The 20,809-nt window shown below is 47.3% G+C and overlaps 1 long non-coding RNA gene across 2 annotated transcripts in view; it reads left to right on the plus strand.

Moving 5' to 3' along the window:
• Nucleotides 1-4,732: 4,732 nt before the first annotated feature.
• Nucleotides 4,733-20,809, plus strand: part of LOC119379594 (uncharacterized) — a 30,743-nt gene continuing 14,666 nt past the window's right edge. The window contains exons 1-3 of one of the 2 annotated variants that reach the window (XR_007414954.1): nucleotides 4,733-4,756; nucleotides 4,894-4,920; nucleotides 5,044-5,123. This is a non-coding gene — a long non-coding RNA (uncharacterized LOC119379594). Of the gene's footprint in view, nucleotides 4,757-4,786; nucleotides 4,921-5,043; nucleotides 5,124-20,809 lie in introns of those variants that run through there. The other variant, XR_007414953.1, reaches the window with a different exon arrangement.

The following is a 20,809-nucleotide window of genomic DNA, read 5'->3' on the forward strand; positions in this document are numbered from 1 at the left end:
CTTGTCAGGTCCTCGCCGACACCTTTCACGTCGTGGCTTCGTGTCCTACAACTTCTCTCTCTTTCTCATCCCTCTTCCCCATCCCAACTAGAGAGGCTTGGGAGGAGTACCTGCTCGGCTGCTCTACCTTGGATGCGCAACGCTCCTTGGTGGCGCGCGCCCGGGCAGCGGCCATCTCCAATGGCGTCCCGGACTAGGGACTGCTACTCAGGCACACAGCAGCGCTCTTGTGAGTTTCTTGAATAAAATGTTTACCACCACCACCAATCCGCGCGTTTCGAATAGAAGTGTAATTTGGTCAACACCTTAACATACTGCGAGGTGGCGACCGTAGCCCACGCGTCGGCCGCGCTCATAGCATCCATCCATACCAAAAATAGCTGTGCGACCAAAGAGGTTGCGACAGTTGCGACGCGCGCCTGCCTCGTCTGACTGTAACACCGCGTTGCCCGCTTACGCTCGCTCCGAGAAAAATCACGGCCGGTCTACAGGGGAGACACGACGCGCGTTGCGTTTCCCTCTAGTTGCGCAGTGGTGTTCAATGCATCTTTAACATGCCACGAGATGGTGACCTCAGCCCAAGTTCTGCGTCCAATCAGCGACGCTCTTCTGGCTGTCACACCGCTTTTTCTTATTAGGCTCTCACATTTAACTACTACAGCAACGACAGAGGTTTGCTTAATCATTGGTGAACGTCAGTTGTCGGGATAAAGATGTACCATTAAGAGTCAACATGGCTGCATCCACGTTAAACGGTGCTATAGCTGCCAAACACCAGTAGACATTGTGCAAGCTCTCTTCTATCAATGTACATTAAACATTCAACTACTTCTGTAAGGACACGTTTTCGTGTTATGCCGATTCCTATGACGAAGGAATCAACCATGTTTGTTTGTTTTTTTCGGGCATACGTTCGCCCAATAAAGTGTTCTGTATTTATCAGTCTGACTGGCGCCTTCTTCGATGCCACAACTACTTGACAATATGGTGTAGAAATACGGTATTTTTCCTTCACTGTCGCCTGTGATGGCTTCGTTTGCGGTCATAAAAGTAACCTCAAATTCGTGTATTTCCGGCAAGTTTACTGCATTAATAGTCGTTGCGCTTTGAGCTTTCGACTAATTCAGCTTCGCTATGAGACCTGTTAACCTTCTGGAAAGCTAAGAGTTGGCCGACTGCCCCAGAAATGGATTAGTTCTAGGACTTGTTCTCAAAAGGAGGACAAAGTTTTCAACAGCGAAATGTTGCCGCACTCTAAGAAAAAAGAGAGTCAAAAGAGGGTCATGGAACCGTGACTCTCTTCGGGTGTCCATCTGACCCCTTTTGGAAGGTACAGGCAGAGAAAAAGAGTTCGCATTTGGGAAGGAGTCACTGGACCCTCCTGAAGCGCGTTTCGAATGGCTTCCGTCATGAAAGAGCCGCCGTATACGCCATACGTTGTGGCGCGTTGCTCGCCGACGGAGACGGGGTTGGCGCCGGGGTGGCGCGCCGCTTCTGGCTTCTCTCTCAGTCGTCTCAGGGTCTCAGGGTCTCAGTCAGTCTCAGTGTCCTCGTCTATTGGAATGCGTTGCGTGGTTGCGTTGACAGCCCGGGTTGCGTGTCTTGAAGTTTCATCAGTTTCATGTTCATGCGCGTCTTCGGTGGTGTTGACGCCGGCTCCGTGCACGAAGTGACGCTTGGAGGGCGGAATATTCATGGAGGTGCGGATATGGACAACGGGCGCCAGTTAACGGTGAGTGTACTGCTTTCGTAGGCACTAATTATACAGCTTTAGCTGGGCGTCTGCAGCAGCTCTGCGGAACTTTCCAGCCATTTCCAACAGTAGCCTGTATCCGCGGGGCTGTTGCAGATGCCCAACTAAAGCTGTCAGTTAACGAGTTGCCACCGTTATGCGCGTTGCTGTACAAGCTCCCATAAAGTGAGCGATGGAAACAATAATCGAGGGTCATTTCTTGCTGATCGCACGTCGTGTCTGCACTACTGAAAATGCAAGATGTCGTTTTGAGATGCACTTTAGTCTACTTCATAATAACATTTCCATCGACCTTGATTGTGCAGCGTGCTTCCACGCGTGGGAACGTGAAAAAAAAAAAAAAAAAAAGCCTGTGTACAGAACGCTCAGACGCACTATATGTAATGGTTTTTGTTGGCTTAAAGACGGTAGTTTGAGGTGCAGATATAGTACGGTGGCTTCCAGAACGTACGCGGTAGTCATTGAAGTTAGACATGCCTCGCCGGTAAAGTGAAAAAGCTCTAGAATTTCGACGGCGCGCGTTGTTGCGGCCGCCGGCGTGCACTCTTTTCCCTCGTTTCTGTTTGCTGTTTTCGTGGTTTGCATACACTGCGATGACGTTGGGCGCTATAACAGAATCGAGTGAGTGTACGTGATTGTGGGAGTTATGTGCGCTAATTCTAGCATATGACATGTCTGATCTCGACGTAGACGGCGTACGCACGCGCTGGGTGTCGTTCTCGACCTAGTACTCGCATCTGTTTATCTGAGTATTTAAGGATGGGTTACGTTTGTAAAACATGCGGTCAATAACCGCTCACGGCATGCCCCTGGCTGCCGGAGGATGTGCTTTGTTATTTTGTTGTTAGCCTTTATTATGTCTGTGTGAACCACTTATTGTGTAGGTTTTGCAAACCTTTACTGCAATTTCATTTTCTCATCATAATATCACGTTCTGCTTTTCAGATACCGTTTTTTATGTGCTCACGCTGGACAGGAGCGACAACCTAGCAAGCCACAAGTCTGATGCCTCAAGCCGTCACCACTTTTTGATTTATTCTTAATCACAAGGAATAAATATGGATACATGATGGCGATTTCTACTGTTCATTTAGCACCATATGACACTGTGCACATCACAGTCACACATTTTAGTTGGCTATACTCATAGAAGCATGTAAATGAGGAATACCCAAACTTCTTAATTGGAAATCACAGACCATCTTTTCGCGCTTTCTATATAACTTTGCTGGAAAATATGTGTTGTTTTGACGAGTTTTATTAAAATAATGCTAAAACTGAACTATTCTTTTTTTACAGTCGCTGGGCAGAACGGCAAGTATTATTGGACTTGCTTAAAATGAATACTCCACTATTTTCAACAGTAGTCGCGCAAAAGTAGAGCAAGGATCAAATGAGTAGCTTAAAATACTCGTGGAGTCGCTTGATGCTTCGGTGTGTGTCCCTTGACCCCCCTAGGAGCGTTACCGGCAAGAGTCGTCTGACTCCCTATAAGTGGTAACGTGATCCTTCGGATGAGAGTCTTTCCACTCTTCCAAGAGGGTCAGGGGACTCTCCTAGAGCGAGCCGACCCTGACCCACCAAGAGAGTCACCGTGACTATTTAAAGAGAGTCCTATACGTGGCAAGTCAGAACTCTCCGAAAAGAGTCACGCATACTCTTTTTTTTCTTAGAGTGCGGGATTTTTTTTCTAATTATTCGAATGCCGAATTTTTTTTCATCTAAAATCAAGAAAAAAACAGCTTGAAAATATTGTTAACGAGGCTGCAGCGGCATGCAGTTTAATGCCTCATAGTACAGAGCAGAATTCATTCATTCAATTATTGGGCAACTCGATCAATAGGTGCTTGCATTTCATTTCTACATTTTAATTAAAACAGCAGTGAACGTCTTTTTTTTCTTTTGTTCCTTTTCTTTCTTTAGTTTCATACATTGCAGACAATTGAAAACGATGCCTTGGCCACGATAAACCTGCATGGCGGCAATAGTGCGACTTTTCTCGGACATAGGAGAATGAGGAACATAACATGGCGCTGACATTCAAATGAAGCCTATTACGGGAAATCAAATAGCTTATAAAAAGGACGAGTCACGTGGCCCTTGCGCCTCGCTGTACTAGTCATGAACCTTAGCCGTCAAATCAAACAAACAAATCAACAAAGAAACATGAACCTTAGCCGTCAAATCAAGCCAATCAAGCAAACCTTTCATGCCGTTACGTTAGAAACTTCATAGTACACATGAAAACAAACTGTGTGCATGCTCCCATTTGAGATAATTAGGACACAGATCTGGACTGCAAAAACTTTATTTAGGTGAAGAAGTGAAAAAAGTTCAAACCGTGTAATGCTTAGTGTGCCGATATCGGTGTCTTGGCATCAATTGAGAAGTCGGCGGCACTTTTTCCCCATTTGCAAGGCACAATCAGCTTTCAACTATAATTTAGAACGAAATATCCGATGGCGGGTTATATAGGAAAGAGTACTTTGTTCTTCAGACAGACTCTTTTAATAAATACAAGTTTTGAGAGTTTCCGTTTGAGTGCCTATTTACGATAAAGTGTTAAACCGTTTTATGTAGTGTATATTGTGAGTCTGCCGTGATGCCTTATAACATGCCCAGTGGGATGGCCGTTTAGCTCGTTTGAGATTATGCGCATTATCTTTTTTCAACAACAGATGTATTTTCCGGAGGTTATATTCAGTTGTTCCGCCTCAGGCAATGTCTGTTAATTGATGTATGCAGAAATAATGCCTGGTAAATTATTACATCACGTCCTGCGAAGTATTCTTGCGCCATAGCTAGCTTTTGTATCATTTAAATTCTCCTTACACCCCCGTGACTTTATTGTGGGCTAGATTCATACGCTTCTAACAAACAAAAATTGGTTTCTCTTTTGCACAACCACACTCGCACTGTCTGAATCTGCCTCTATTCAACTACCACTATTGCCTTTCTTTTTCCATTCGAAATATCATCACGAATCCAATAATCACTATGAAGGTGAGCAGGCACCGCGCTTGGTTTTTATGGAAATGCGAAATAACTTAGACACCCATTTTGTAAATAATAAAGTGCATGAAAGCTTAAGCTTCTGACGCAATGCTTTCCACTCACTAATAATCACCTTATTGCTTCAGCAATGGAACTGGGCCGAAAAAGCCAGGGTGAGTGCGCAATATTTCAATTTACAGCCAAATATCTTTTGTGCATCATGAGTAGGATTGGAAGTCCTTCAGGAACCACTGTGCAGCAGCCATTATTTTCAAAAATGTTTTTTTTTTTTTCAGGAATCTCACATACCTCTATGATGTGATTCGGCAAGAAAAGCACTATACGGAGGTTAACACTACACTCATAAATGAAACACGTAAGCAAGCATATAATTTCTTGTTATTCGATCCGAGAATAGCAGTTTATTAAAGTTCGGTTGATATGCTTTTTAGAGAAACGTAACTTTGCTAGATTGGCTAAAAATTGGAAAATCTAGAAAGAAAATCCACGCAGGATATCCTTTGGGAGTTTTCTAGGTGCTGCGTAAACGTAGAGTATTATGGTTGGTTGCGGCCGTACCTGTCTTTTAAGAGCTAAGCCTACCGTTAGTCCTTGCAGAGGAAACAGAAAACTGTCTTCGTCATGAACCGGCACGCGCCCTCTTCGTCCTCTGCTTCGCTCCCAGAACACGTGCGCCGATTTGTCGCACATGGGATGCAATAACTCCGATGGGCGAGAGAATGACTACAGAGAGAGAGAGAAGAGAGAGAGAGAAAGCGATAGAGAGAAAAGAAATAGAAAAAATATAGAGAAAGAGGGAAAGTGGAAGCGAGAAATAGAGAGAAACAAAGAAAGGAAGACAGAAAGAAAGAAGGAAAGAAAAGAAGAAATGGAAGAGAGAGAATTAAATATGGAAAGAGCGAGAAAGAGAAAGAAATAGATAGAAGGTCAGAAATAGTAAAGACAGAGAGCAACAGAGAAAGAAAAAGAAAGAGAGGAGGAAAGAAAGAGAAAATTAAAGAGAAACAAGGCAGGCCGCCCACCTTCGCACTTCCCTCAGGCTTGGCACCACCACCAGTCCAAAGCTGCGTTCACAGAACGTTGTTTTCGGACGGCATCGGCATTCCAGCTTCTTTCCTCTTTTCTGTAAAACTGTATTTACTTCTTCTTTCGAGCTTTCTTCAGCATCTGGAACGACATCACAGAAAGCGCATCCCACGACCACTGAAACGCGAGTTTGGTATTCAATTTTCGCGAAATCTAAATTCTCCTTATGCGTACAATCCCCGATTTTGATTTCGCAGCTTATTCTATAGAGGGCTCTTATTCGACCACCACGAAATTCAACGAAGCTTTCATAGAAAGTATTCTCTTATTACATTTGTATTGCACACCGGGAACGACGCATTCATATGGTTCAGATACATTCGCATTCTGCGAATATTGGTGCGAGGCGCTCGCCTTCGGAGCGTCAGGTCCCGGGTTTAAACCCAGCCCCGCCAAGAAAATTTACTAAATCGAAATCAGTAACATGTCTCATGCAAACGTAACCTTGATGGAAAAGCCGGTGGGAGTGACGCGAGAGAAATAAAGCAAAAATGCCTGCCCGTCCTGCGGGCAGATCTCCACTCTATCGTACGTACTCTTGGAGTGCGTATCGAGACACCCCAAGTTCAGCAAGGATGAGTGGGACACGCTTCTACATAGCACCGCTCTGGACGCAATTTACACCACGTGTTGTAAATTGCGCCTCAATGTGGACCAGCCTGAGAATTTGTAAGATTCGTGATTTCTACTTGTAAGATTTACAAATTTCACTGGTCTAAAAATATCTTTAACTTAAACAATACCTTCCGTAGAGTAAGTATTGATTACTCGAATATTCATACATAGCGCATTACTACAAGAAAAAAATGCAAACATAGAAGATATTGGGAAGATTTCTGGAGGCATATATGGCAGAGAAGTTGCAGTAATGTTACTGAGCTTCGAGCACTGTTTATTATTCATTTATTTCCATTGCGCTCTTTACCGCGAAGATACTGTAGACCGGATAAAACATCAGAGAAGTAGAGAGCCAGAAAGTCAGATGACCTTGTAAAACTACTTTAGAATGTTTCACTTAAATTACGGCAGAACATTTCCAAGAGTTATGTGATTAAGCAGTGAAAAGAAGCACATCTGACACCAGTGGCATAAACTGGTACTCTAATGATGTTAATGCAAGGTACACCCGGGAAACCAATGCAGCCTACACGTAAATACAGTTTTGCAGAAAAGGAATTGGAACATTAAGACGTACTTCCAAGGAAGAAAGGAAGGAAAAAGTTTATTGGGCGAGTGAGTTAGGGCCCTTTGCGCGCCCTGGGCCACCGCACGACCATCACATTGCGCTTATGTGTCCAGACCACAGAGGGCCAGGGCCGTGGCACCCCGGCTCACACTTCCAAGAAATGACAAAACGAGGTGAATGTTATTATGCAATGGTACATAATAAAAATGACAGTAACGCAAATTAGTTTGTGTTCTCCCTTACAAAATATTCAAGGCCGAGCAATCGTCACTACACACGAATACTGCGGCTCAGTGAGTGATAAGATGATCGACGTCGTGGTGCCTCTGCCAATCAGAAACCATTAACCCACTTGCGGCGTCTTGCGACAACTCATGCTCGAGGGCACAAGGAGAGTGACTTACGTTGGTTTTTCGCATATCAGAATGTGACTTCTGAATGTGGAGAACGAAGAGCTATAAAAGCGTGCCCTTGACGGCTCTATAATAATTTTCTTACTCTTTTCACCTTCTCTTCAGAGATTACCTAATGCACTTCAGTTTTAACAGGGACTTCTCAATGAAAATTCGCGAACTCACTTCTGCAGAAATTCGCAATTTCAGGAAGTTTCTTGTAAAAGAAAAATAATTAGGCAGAAGCAACTCTACATGAGATATACATAAAAATATTAATTCATAGTGTGAATGGCTTATGACGCACGTGCTCGTCAATAAAGTATGGTTTTCCTCGCCATAAATATTCTTAAAGAGCAGATACTCCTCTTGGATGTGGTGAAACTCTGAGGCAAACTTTCGAGGGCGATCACAGACTCTACGAGGACTGCCCAAGGGGTTTTTGAAGAAATTTTTTTCGAAATAGGCATAAGCGGTCCGTAAAGGGCAAAGGCTCGAGGCACCTTGGTCGTCAGCGAACGCTGACTAGCAGAGGTCCAACTGTGCTCTGAGATGAACTTCTTATAATACTTCGTTTGAACGGAACGTCGTTTGCGGGCGGCTAACCTGAAGTTCTCAGGCCGATTTCAGGCGGCCGCAAGAGTGGAAAATCTTGCAAAGAGTGCGCCTAAAAGTGTTGTTCTGAGGCGCTTTTTTGAACATTTTAATTTTTCAGGGGCATATTTTGTATTTTATGTAATTTGAACATAGAAAAATTGCGTTTGTGGTGATCACAAGAAAAAAACGCGTTTGAGAAAGCTGTTTTCTTCCTATACTGCCTTTATTTAACTCAGAATTCAGTTGTTTATTCACATGGAAGTGTTTTATGCCGGGTTCCACCAAGACTTCACTTACGTATTACCGTCAGGGATATGACGTTGGTAAAATGTACGATAACGGATGACAAAGAAAACTATAGAAGAAAGGTTTTCTTGATGCGAATCACCTGGAAATCGAATCCACGACCTCTCGGTCCGCGAAGAAAAGTGACGGACGTTCCACCCAGTGCGCTACCGGCGCACTTGTGCGAGGCTCCACAAACGCGCTCCATATCTCTAACACATTTTCTCTCACACGGTGCTCTTCATTTGAAGTATTGCGTCATGCCAGCGAAAAAACGTTGACCGAGCCGGTATCGAGGAGATGCTATAGACTTTAAGTAACGTGCTTTGCCTTTCGCTTCGTGTCATCGTGTGACAGCTCGTTTTCAGAGTAGTGCAGCTTCCACACGTCGCAACGGTGTTTCTCCACCGCCTACTGCTTCGAGTGCGAAAGCACCGGCTAATAAAACTGCTGCGATAAGCGCCGCAGAAAGGCAACGACATCTGAGGGCGAATTTCGCACCTTGGTGGAGCGAGACGCACGCCAGCGGAACGCCTTCGCGCGTTCACGGCTCAAGCTACGAACCTCTGCCTCCCACGTTCCTGAAGCGCAGTGTGGTAGTGTATGCATGAACGCAGGCCCCGGTTACCCTATTGCTGGGGAGCGCATACCTTGCCTTTTTTCCCCTCAAGTGACGACGCTTTGAAGGAGTGCATATCGAGTACCAGTGTTTATTATGTGCTTGTTGATGCCATCTTTGCGCGGGATTCACCATATGTTATGTCGAGGCATATGTTAACAACTTCAGCTACCACAAGGGTTAAATCATGATCATGGGTGTTAATCGTCGGGAGGGAGATGTGCCACTAGGCGTCAACGTGGGTACATGCACGTGAAACGGTGCCATAGATGCCTAACACCGATAGACATTGTACAAGCTCTCATACATCAATGCGCAATAAACAATCAACTACTTCTGTGAAGTAAGCTTCACCTTCGTGTTATACCGATTCCTATGATGGAAGGATCAGCCATGTTCCTTTTTTTTTACTGTTATGTATCCTCCCTTACTGCTAGAATCGAGAGTGAGCGCTTCCATTCGGATGGTGTTCTCACAATGAAAAAACTGTGGTGGAGATTGTGCGGAGTGGGGACTCCGAATTTGCATCCGTGGTATTCGCGTGATCGAACACGTGTTGTTGCCATGATCACGATACATGAATATGCATTTTTTTCTTAAAACCATATAAAATGATTTTACGCTTACCACTCCTCCACTCTTGCTCAAAAATCACAGAAAGATCGAATTTCATGGCCCTCATCGTTCAATGCAACATACGGCGAAATTACATGCCTGGTGTTTAAGGAAAACAATTTACAGCCCTTCCAACTGTTTGTGAAGAGGGAAGACCAGCGAAGCTGCGGAAGCGTTCCGACGGCAAGGCGTCGTGTGTGCGTTTGGCTTCACTTGCCCCATTGTCGTCTGTGGCATTGGCTGGACGGCGACGTGCACACTCACGCTTCTCGGCGAGCCGACGTTCCTCGTACTGCCACTGCTCCTCTTTGGAACATACGACAGTCGTCCGAACCATGGCAAGTCCAAAGAGCAACTCAACACGTGGCTAGCGCTATCTCTTATATCACGATACAATGAACAAACACTATTTGTTGACGAGACGTATTGGAGAAAGACTATGACGTCTTATTCAAGACGTCTACGGCAATCGCAGCACGCGTACTAACGCGCACGCGCTCACGTGGCTGCCACTGTGAGCTAGGTCAGTAATGGAGAAGCAAAACGTAAGGCTCTGCGAAAAACGCGGTGTAACGCACGTTTTTTACAATCCTAAGTTTGAAAACGCCGCCAACCTGGCATTTCATAAAACGCCACGAGATGGCGCGACGTGTCTGTCTGAATGAGGGTGCCTCGAAGTCAGTGCCTTTGTCCAGGTGAGCACCATATTGGTCGAAGTCGTTGACACGGACGCGGCCTCTTCCCAAAGTACGTGCAAACATGATCACAGACACGAACTCAAACATTATATTCAAGGTGTCTGCCATACCTGTCGTCTGCGTCCTCCGAACCAACATGGCGGTTCTGTCGGAGTTTTTGCCACCCTAAACTTTGCCTACATGTATACTTCTTGATCCTGGCACTAGACTGCTTCGCTGTAAAAAAAAAACCAATGTCTTCGTGTTTTTTTTTTTTTTTTCGCTAAACCGTTGCGCTAAAGCGGTGCTAGCATAAACTTGTGTTGAATGGATGCTGCAGAACTCAACCATTCTGCGAAGGCTACGATATACTATATAAACAGGCAATACATGGAAATCATCAGGAAATGCTCCTTTCTAGAGTTGCGGGCAGGCGACAGCACAACTTAGTGCTCGAAGCGCTCTCGCAGCAGCCATAGTTTTCCCATTATTGGGCGCCACTTCTCCTTTTCGGAAACAAGGACAGTAAACAGCGCCAAGTGTGGCACTAAACTATTACGACCGCAATATGGAAATTTCTGTCAAACGGGAGCAAGAGTGCGACGAGGCATAAAACTTTTTTTTGTTCATTCTGACATAACTTATAAGGGCACCACATGGAAATTTTTGCCATCGCAATGACGTTCTCTATATCTATAATGAGCAGAAACAAAAAAAACCTGATGGCGTGAATAGCTTTTCAACATTTCTGTGTACAATTAAGTAAACACGCCACGACAGTGCGACTGAGCACGGAACGTAAATGAACACAAAATCTATTACGCCTTTTGTTGCGAAGCCATAGCTCAAACTACTTATGGTAGCCTCCTCGGTTTTTTTAGTCTTGTCCTCGGCTTTTTTTTTTTTTTTTTGCATACTGGCGCACTCTCGTTGATACGAGTAGTGCAGCAAATTAGCCACAGTCGTTTTCTTGTGATATGAGCACGTAAACGTGTGCTTATCAGCTTCATTGTCATTATCAACCACAAACAAGGAATAAATAACGCCTCTTAAGTCACGCTGCAAGCCTAAATCCGCGCGAAAAATTCTTTGCAAGCGACGGTAACTATTCAGTATTATTGAAAACCTCTCTGGCGTAAGGCTATACGATTCGAAGCCTTTTTTAAAAAGTCAGAGACTTAAAAAAATCACAATTTCGTCGCAAGGGCGAAGCACTGAATGCGATAGCAACAAATTGCAATGGTATACGAAGTAAGGCTGGCAGCTAACTCTTTTGGATATGATATCGCGTAACTCTACAATTTATGCGTGGCTTAAATGCCTTAGCGTCGTAAAGGAAAATGTACAGCGGAGCTGAGGGGAAGCCTCAGCGATGAAATGCAAAGTCATGCAAATCTAGGCAAACATGGGCATGGTTTAGCACCGAAAGAGCCTCCTCTCCACTTGATCATCTGCATGTCTCCAGCCTCCAACTCACCCCCCTATAATATGTTAAATCCTAGCTCCTTTTTTCATCTTCCTCACCCTCACTTTCTTTTCCCACAACTTGCTATACTATAGTGCACATGGCTTTGCTATGCTTCACTATTTTCTCTCCTCCTCACCCTCCTTCGCTAGGCTGCGGACGATGCTTCGCCCTTTTGAGCACGGCTTTAACAGCTCAGCTGTAAAATGTTGGTATAAGGGAATACGGCCGATCCAGGGAGATAAGCGGTTTTTGTGCCCTGTGTTGTCTCAACACGAAGCTGTGAGAGCACCGCACGTAGAAGAGTATTGGCCTCGAGATCGAACAAAGTCGGCACCTAGCGGCCATCGGACGAAACCCCATAGTGTGGATGGCTCCTTGCATCGTCTGCTAGCCACAACGTGTTTCCATATGTGCTAACGTCGTGCACGTCCTCAGAGAGCAGCTTGTTCCGTTGTGTTCGCACAGTCTCAAATGCTCGTACGTATTCCTACACGATATACACAAGCATTTCACCTCCCGAGGCTTGTATGCACTCTAATATATAGGTTAGTACATGCACGTGTCGGTTTTGCGCTAGATGTAATCATCGTACCGTAAATTCGCCAAAATCATTTCAACGTGGGTGCCACTTTGTTGTTCAAGCACATCACAAAGTGCATGTGGCGTTGTCCCACACAAAAGTATCAAATGTCGAGGTGTGAATGCAGAATTTTGGGCACACCATTTTCGCCACCTCTTGGAGTGTTGGCGATTTTGAAATCCTTGCGATACCGCAAAGCGTGAACCATCGTCGGCAAAGGCCCATTAGCGGTGAAAAAGACCTTAAGCTTTAGCTGTACTTAAGATGCGCTTCTATTGTACGGTTCTTGTCACAGTACAGGGAAATATTTATTTTCGGAAGTTAAATCTGGCCCTTTTGTTCATCGATTGCCCACTAGCAAGAACAGAAAATGGAATGTAATAAATTATTACAAGAGGATTATGCATGACACTGAAGTCATGAAACTGAGTGGCCGGAGGCTATTATAGCTTGGGAGAAATTAATACACAAAAGCACCCGTTTATTTAGATTTAGGCATGTTTTGAAGAACTACAGGCGATCGAAACCAATCATGACGGCGCGCGTCACATACATTGTCGTGGTTTTTACGCAAACGTCACCTTTTTTTTATATATACATATGGTATCTTGGTCTTCTGTGTGGCGTTGTTATAGGATGAAGGTGTTATAGAATGAAGGAAGGTCGCGCACATTATTTCTTGAAGAAAAGAATACTTTTCTCGCACGGAATAATCGGAGCATTGGTACGCCGTTCTCTCGCAAGCAATCAAATACAAAGAAGCCTTCGTACTGAACGTTTACATGCATTTTTTCAGACTGTTACTGCAACAAGCATGTGTGAAACACCTTCATAGCTCTAATATGTTGCCAGCACCATTGTCTGGCTGGCTAAGCTTATTACCTGTGCTATATTTTGCGGATTATTAAAAAAAAGAAGAAAATGCGGATACGTATTCATGGAAACAGAAAAGCAAAGTGCACAAAGTCTTACTTCAACTCATGCCCCCGAAATGCAGGCTTCTTTCTTTTTGGTAGTTGCTCGAGCAAGAAGTAAATACTTAGTTCAGTCGCGCAACACCATTCCTATCGTAGTATAGTCATAACACAAGCTAAACGCACAAATAAGACAAGAAAAAAAAACTGGGACTGCTACGCACTAGTGGTGCGAATACTGAGGAAAGAGCGGAGCTGATGGCGTTCCCTTCCTCCTTTCCCTTCTCTTCATCCTGACTTCCCTTTCCCACCACCTTGTTATGCTATACTATACGTGGCTCCCACATAAATAGGTGGCTGAGCAATGCTTCCTTTCTCTCTTTTCCTTTTTCTTTGTATCTATTTCTTTCTCTCTTTTTCTTTGACTGTCTCTCTTTCTTTGTCTGCGTGTCATGCTCTCTGTTCTTTCTATCTCTTTTGGGTCTTTCTTCCTTTCCTTTCTATCTGTTTCTTTCTTTTCTTTCTTTCTATTTTCTTTCTTTCTCTCTCCTTTTTCTCTCTATCTCTGTACCCGTTCTCTCGCCCATCCGAGTTATTGCATTCCACGCCGGGGCAATCGGCGCCTTCTCACCCACACTTCTCTTTCCCTCTCCCTTGCTATGCTATACTATACAAGGCTATGCTATGTTCTGATAGCGTGCCTGAATAGCCTAGTGGTTAAGGAGCTTGCCATCGGAACGTGGGTACGTCGGTTGGAATCACGCCGCGCCAAGAAAATTTTATCGCGAAGAATTGATTGCTCCCTTTCTCTTTTTGTCTATCCTTTTTTTTCTCTATCTCTTTCTCTCTCTCTGTACTCGTTCTGTCGATCAGTGGCTTACGAACTTGTGCGCGAGTGAGGGGGGCTGCCACGCGCACGGGATATATATATATATATATATATATATATATATATATATATATATATATATATATATATATATATATATATATATATATATATATATATATATATATATATATATATATATATATATATTATAAAGATGTTTATTGGCGGACACTCGGCGAAGATGAGCGACAGCGACAGTCAAGGCGGGGCCGACTCTGCGCGAGCTGCGCTCTGTCCGAAGAGGGCAACCCACTAGAAGGGGCCGGAGAGGACGACCCACTTCAGGGTTCCAATAAGCTTCGCTACAATTACTCCGGGTGCGAAAAGGGAGCCGCCTGGCGACCTAACAACTTGTCACAATGAGAGGGTCATGGTACGCCTTGAGGCGCTCCACGTTTACAATGTCGCGCCCTCGACGGCGCATGTCCGAGGATGGATCGATAGGTTCGATCAGGTAGTTTACAGGGGATGTGCGTTCAACGACACGGTAGGGGCCTTCGTATTTGGGCAGTAGTTTTGAAGAGAGGCCAGGCGCAGTGGTAGGGATCGAGAGCCATACGAGCGCTCCAGGGAGGAACGTCGGCTCAGAAGTGATTCTGTCACCGCTAATGCTCCTCTGTCACTCTTGGTCATGCGTAGTGAAGGTCTTGGCAAGTTCGCGACACTCTTCAGCAAGTCGGGCGGTAGCAGAAATCGGCGCACACTCAGACCGATCCGGCTTGTATGGAAGGATTGTATCGATTGTGTGCGAGGGGTGCCTGCCATACAATAAGAAAAAGGGAGAAAAACCAGTGGTGCTCTGAGCGGCGGTATTGTAGGCGTAGGTGACGAAGGGCAGAATGGCATCCCAATTGGTGTGATCGGCGGCGACGTACATGGAGAGCATGTCGCCGAGCGTACGGTTAAAGCGTTCGGTGAGGCCATTCGTCTGCGGGTGGTAAGCAGTAGTTTTGCGGTGAACAACGTTGCACTCCTTTAGAATGGCTTCGACGACTTCTGACAAGAAGACACGGCCTCGATCACTGAGCAGCTCCTGAGGTGGACCGTGACGTAGCATGAATCGGTGGAGCAGGAAGGAGGCCACATCGCGCGCTGTAGCCGCTGGGAGGGCGGCAGTTTCGGCGTATCGCGTGAGGTGGTCTACAGCGACGATGTCCCAGCGGTTACCAGCGGATGTCAGAGGAAGTGGCCCATACAAATCGATGCCAACACGCCCAAACGGCCGGTCAGGGCAAGGTAGAGGTTGCAGACCTGTCGGCGACAGGTGCGTTGAAGTCTTGCGGCGCTGACAATCGATGCAGGAGCGAACGAACTTCTGCACGTAGCGGTACATCCCTCGCCAAAAGTACCGTTGGCGGATGCGGTGGTAAGTTTTCGATACCCCAGAATGCGCACACTGCGGATCAGAGTGGAACGACTCGCATATGTCAGAACGCAGACTTCGGGGTATTACTAGTAGCCATTGGCGGCCGTCGCCGCTGTAGTTGCGTCGGTGGAGGAGGTCGTCGCGAACGGCGAAATGGTGGACTTGACGACGCAACGCGCGAGTGGGTGGTGTTGCCGACGGATCAGTCAGCAAGTCTATCAGTGAGGCAATCCAGCTATCCTTGCGCTGTTCGGTAGCGATGGTGTGAATGTCGATGGAAGAAACGGCAAGGGTAGACACTGAGCTGTGGGCACTGTCGTCAGGCAAGGGAGAGCGCGACAGGGCGTCGGCGTCAGCATGCTGACGTCCGTTGCGGTACAGTACGCGGATGTCGTAGTCTTGCAGGCGAAGTGCCCAACGGGCGAGGCGGCCTGAGGGATCTTTCAATGACGACAACCAGCACAGCGCATGATGGTCGGTGACGACATCAAATGGGCGACCATACAAATAAGGTCGGAACTTCGTAAGGGCCCAGATGATTGCCAGGCATTCTTTCTCCGTGACGGTGTAATTCGTCTCGGCTTTAGTAAGCGTGCGACTTGCATATGCCACGACATATTCCGGAAACCCAGGTTTGCGCTGTGCAAGGACAGCGCCGAGGCCCACACCGCTGGCATCCGTGTGTACCTCTGTAGGGGCCGCAGGGTCGTAGTGGCGTAGTATCGGAGGAGACGTCAACAAACGACGGAGCTTCGCGAAAGCGGCGTCGCACTCTGACGACCACGTATTGAGGGGCCCGTTGCTGCCAAGGAGCTTCGTCAGCGGCGATATGATGGTCGCGAAGTTTCGTATGAAGCGCCGAAAGTAGGAGCATAGTCCTACGAAACTGCGCAGTTCTTTGACGGACGTAGGTTTGGGGGAACTCTGTCACGGCCCGAAGCTTGGCTGGATCGGGGAGAATTCCGTCCTTGGATACGACGTAGCCTAGTATTGTCAGCTGCCGTGCTGCAAATCGGCACTTCTTTAGGTTCAGTTGTAGCCCGGCGTCGCTCAAACGCGTCAAAACAAGCCGCAGGCGTTGAAGATGCGTGGAGAAGTCCGGGGCGAAAACGACGACGTCGTCGAGGTAGCACAGGCACGTGTGCCATTTCAAGTTGCGCAGAACGGTGTCCATCATGCGCTCAAAGGTCGCGGGCGCATTACACAGCCCAAACGGCATGACGTTGAATTCGTACAAGCCGTCGGGTGTGACAAACGCTGTCTTCGGTCGAGCGTCATCAGCCATGGGGACTTGCCAGTACCCTGAGCGCAAATCGAGCGATGAAAAGAATTCTGCTCCTTGCAGGCTGTCAATGGCGTCGTCTATTCGAGGGAGGGGATAAACGTCTTTACGGGTGATCTTATTGAGTCGTCGGTAGTCCACGCAGAACCGCACAGAGCCGTCCTTCTTCGCAACGAGAACGACAGGAGACGCCCATGGGCTGTTTGAGGGTCGAATAACATCGCGGCGAAGCATGTCTTCGACTTGCTCGTTAATTACACGACGCTCTGCAGGAGATACGCGATAGGGACGTTGCCGCAGTGGTGGTTGGGCGCCAGTGTCGATGCGATGCGTGACAGCAGACGTGCGGCCGAGAGAAGTTTGCGCGACATCGAAAGAAGAACGAAATTCTTCCAACAGGCACAGAAGCTGGGAACGCTGGACCGACGTGAGGTTGTCAGCAATGGAGGAAGCAAACACGTCAGCGGGTGACGAGTCGGATGTGGTAACAGCACTGAGCGTACGGGAGCTGGCACAGTGCGTGTCACCCGGTGCGTCCATAACTTGTGCGTCTTCGAGGGCTTCCGCTCTGCCGAGACATTCCCCTCGCACCAACGTAACAACGTACGGGGATGGGTTCGTAACGAAAATATCGGTGTCGCCCTGAGTGACTTGCACGGTCGCAAATGGCACCAGCAAACCTTTCCTGGTGAAAACGCGGTCAGAGGGAGAAAGGAGTGCAATGGTGTCGGAGAGACCGGTGCAATAGACGGGGACAGCCGTTGACGAGTTTGCAGGAACTGTTGTGTCGTCTTTGACGAGTACCTTGGTCGCAGCCGATGGACTATTCGCCGGCGTCAAATTGGAGAATGGTGAGAGCTCTATTTCGGCTGGTGCGCAACGAATTACGGCATCGTGGCGAGCGAGAAAATCCCAACCCAGGATGACGTCGTGAGAGCATGAAGAAATGGTGATGAATTCGACGGCGTACAGAGCGTCCTGAATGATGACACGGGCTGTACACACCGCTGTCGGGTGAATACTTTGGGCGCTGGCTGTACGGAGGGAGAGCCCGGAAAGCGGCGTCGTCACTTTTCGTAGTAGTCGGCTAAATTTAGCGTCCATAACGGATACGGCAGCTCCAGTGTCCACAAGGGCCAATGTGCGCACGCCATCTACAAACACGTCGACTACGTTCGATGGGCTTTGCTGAGGGCTTTGGCAGTTCGATAGCGTCGCAGCCCTTGCCTCTTGGACTGCGACGGCTAGTTTTCCTGGTCGCGCGCGACCGGACGGGGCCGCATCGGTGACAGTGAGCGGCGTCTTGGGGACGGCGAACGGCGGTTAGATGGAGACGGGCGTGACGTCGGTGACATAGGCGAGGCGGCGGCGGCTCGTAGTATGGGCGGCTGGACTGGCTGGTGATGGTCGATCCGAATCGAGGCGCCTGCATGCGATTGCAATAGCGGGCGACGTGACCGGCGCAACCGCACGCAAAGCAGATGGGGCGGTTGTCGGAAGTGCGCCATCGGCTTGCCGGGCTAGGTCCCATCCATGTCGCAGGACGCGAGGCACGGGGTGGCTGCTGATATGACTGCATGGTGGGCTGCAGTCGTGGCGTATGGACGACGTCGGCGTACGCAGCCGGCACACTCTCTTCGAAGGCCTGAGGCCTTGCGACGGCTCCGGCGTAAGTATGTGGGGGAACGACAGGAATCGCAGGAGGCGGCCTGGCGACAACTTGCGCGTAACTGAGCGGCACAGTCGCCCGAGGGGGCTGGTGGTATTCCGGCATGACCTCTGCGATTTCCTGCTCAACAGCCCGGCGTAGGGGAGGCAGCAGTGTGCTCGACGGCTGTTCAACAGGCTGCGGGTGAGCGAAGGCCAGTAGAGAGAACTGGCGGGCAATCTGTTCTGTTCTAACTGTTTTGCTGTGGAGAGGTTGAGGTCCATATTGCCACGGCTACTCCATATCACGAAGTTATGCAGCGAAAAAAAAAAAACAAAGAATAATACTGAACGGTACCTAAACATGAACAATCCAAAAAAAAAAATCATACCAATCTCCTCGCGCACGAAGGACTTGATTTCGGCGAGCAAGACGGAGTGGTCCGAAATGGCCGACATGCCTGCGAGGTCGTCGTCGCGTGATGGAGGTCGACGCGTCATCAGCCGCTGCCGGCGCAGCTCCTCATAGCTTTGGCACAGTGTGATGACCTCAGCCACAGTGCTACGGTTTTTCGCGAGCAACATGGTGAAGGCATCGTCGTCGATGCCTTTCATGACGTTCCGGATCTTGTCAGACTCAGGCATGGTCGCATTGGCTTTCTTGCACAAGTCCAGGACGTCTTCAATGTAACTCGTGAAAGACTCGCCGGACTGCTGGGCTCGTTCACGCAAACGCTGTTCAGCTTGCAGCTTACGAACGGCAGGGCGGCCAAACACGTCGACGATGGCGGTCTTGAAAGCGGACCACGTAGTGAAATCGGAAGCGTGGTTGTTGTACCATAGGCTTGCGACACCCGCGAGGTAGAAAACCAGGTTGCTTAGTTTTCCGGCCTCGTCCCATTTATTGGGTACGCTGACACGCTCGTAAATCGCGAGCCAGTCCTCGACGTCGGTGCCATCCGCGCCGGTGAAAACAGGAGGGTCGCGGATACGGGGGACACCGGGACAAGATGTCGGTGCAGGGGGAGGCGTTTGCTGGGCGGCATCTTGAGTCATGGTAGAGGGCACGGCACGGGATCGCAGCTCCAAGGGCATTGAATGCTGACCGTAGTTGTTTGAAGGGCACAGCACTGTCCACCAAATTATAAAGATGTTTATTGGCGGACACTCGGCGAAGATGAGCGACAGCGACAGTCAAGGCGGGGCCGACTCTGCGCGAGCTGCGCTCTGTCCGAAGAGGGCAACCCACTAGAAGGGGCCGGAGAGGACGACCCACTTCAGGGTTCCAATAAGCTTCGCTACAATATATATATATATATATATATATATATATATATATATATATATATATATATATATATATATATATATTAGGGATGGGTGAAGAGTAAGCTTGAGATTCGAAGCGTATTGTACTTTGGTCGAATAATTTCGCCCCGACTAGTTCGAATAGTATATATATCGTATAATAAGAGAAATGAACATTTTGTCATGACATAACTAACTTGCACAATATCTTTAGGAACTGGAACTAGCCATGTGTACATTCTCTATACTCATCATAATTGCAACGTTGAAGTCAGAGTGAATGTTTGCAGGTGCAAAGCTCAGATCAGAATCCGGTTCAGTGGGGCGTTTTATTTCTCGCACGAATTGTATACGTGTAAATGGGAATAACCCGAAGAATACTGTGTTTTATAAAAGTATCACTGGCGTGGAAGAGGCATGGCGTTATACGTATTACGCCAATCACGCGCTTTTGAAGCAAACGTGATTTCATTGGTGGCTAAGTATTCCACAAAAGGGCAATGGGTTTTTAATAGGTAAAAGTCGTGCGTTATAAGAAGCACGTTGATGGATGTAGGCCAACATTAAGAAATTGTGCGTAGGATACAATTTTTTGGAGAGTTTACTGATGATCTGGTTGACGCGTTCAACTCAAGACATGTTTTCTAAAGTGGATTACCAATTTCTTCATTAATTCCTTCATTCCTTCATTCACACTAACGTCATTTAGCTGAATTGGCGCCATCTCAGCAGTGTTTCTTCGCGGTCGAAACAATACCGCCTTAGTCGTATGGCAATTTAAGTCGTTTTGATTAACACAAATTAAACCAGTGAGGGCCTCGTTAGCGCTTGCCACTGCCTATTTATACTTCACACAAAATATAAGCTGGTGCAATCTGCAGGGATTATAAGTATAACATTGTGACCAATGCTTACCCTCCATTGTCAACGAAAATTTTCAGCAGAAAAGATTCCAAAGTGCTTCCCCTGGGCCCGCCACAGTTAACCTGTTTTTTATCTGAGCATTCCATCTGCAAACTTTGCAGTCTTGTGCTCGGCACTGTAAACACGATGAGTACGAAGAATATGCGTCATGTCTCTAACGCCGCATATTCTGAAATTTTAAACTGAGCATGTGGCTGACGAAG

This window comes from Rhipicephalus sanguineus, chromosome 1 (assembly GCF_013339695.2).
Source record: "Rhipicephalus sanguineus isolate Rsan-2018 chromosome 1, BIME_Rsan_1.4, whole genome shotgun sequence".
NCBI lineage: Eukaryota > Metazoa > Arthropoda > Arachnida > Ixodida > Ixodidae > Rhipicephalus > Rhipicephalus sanguineus.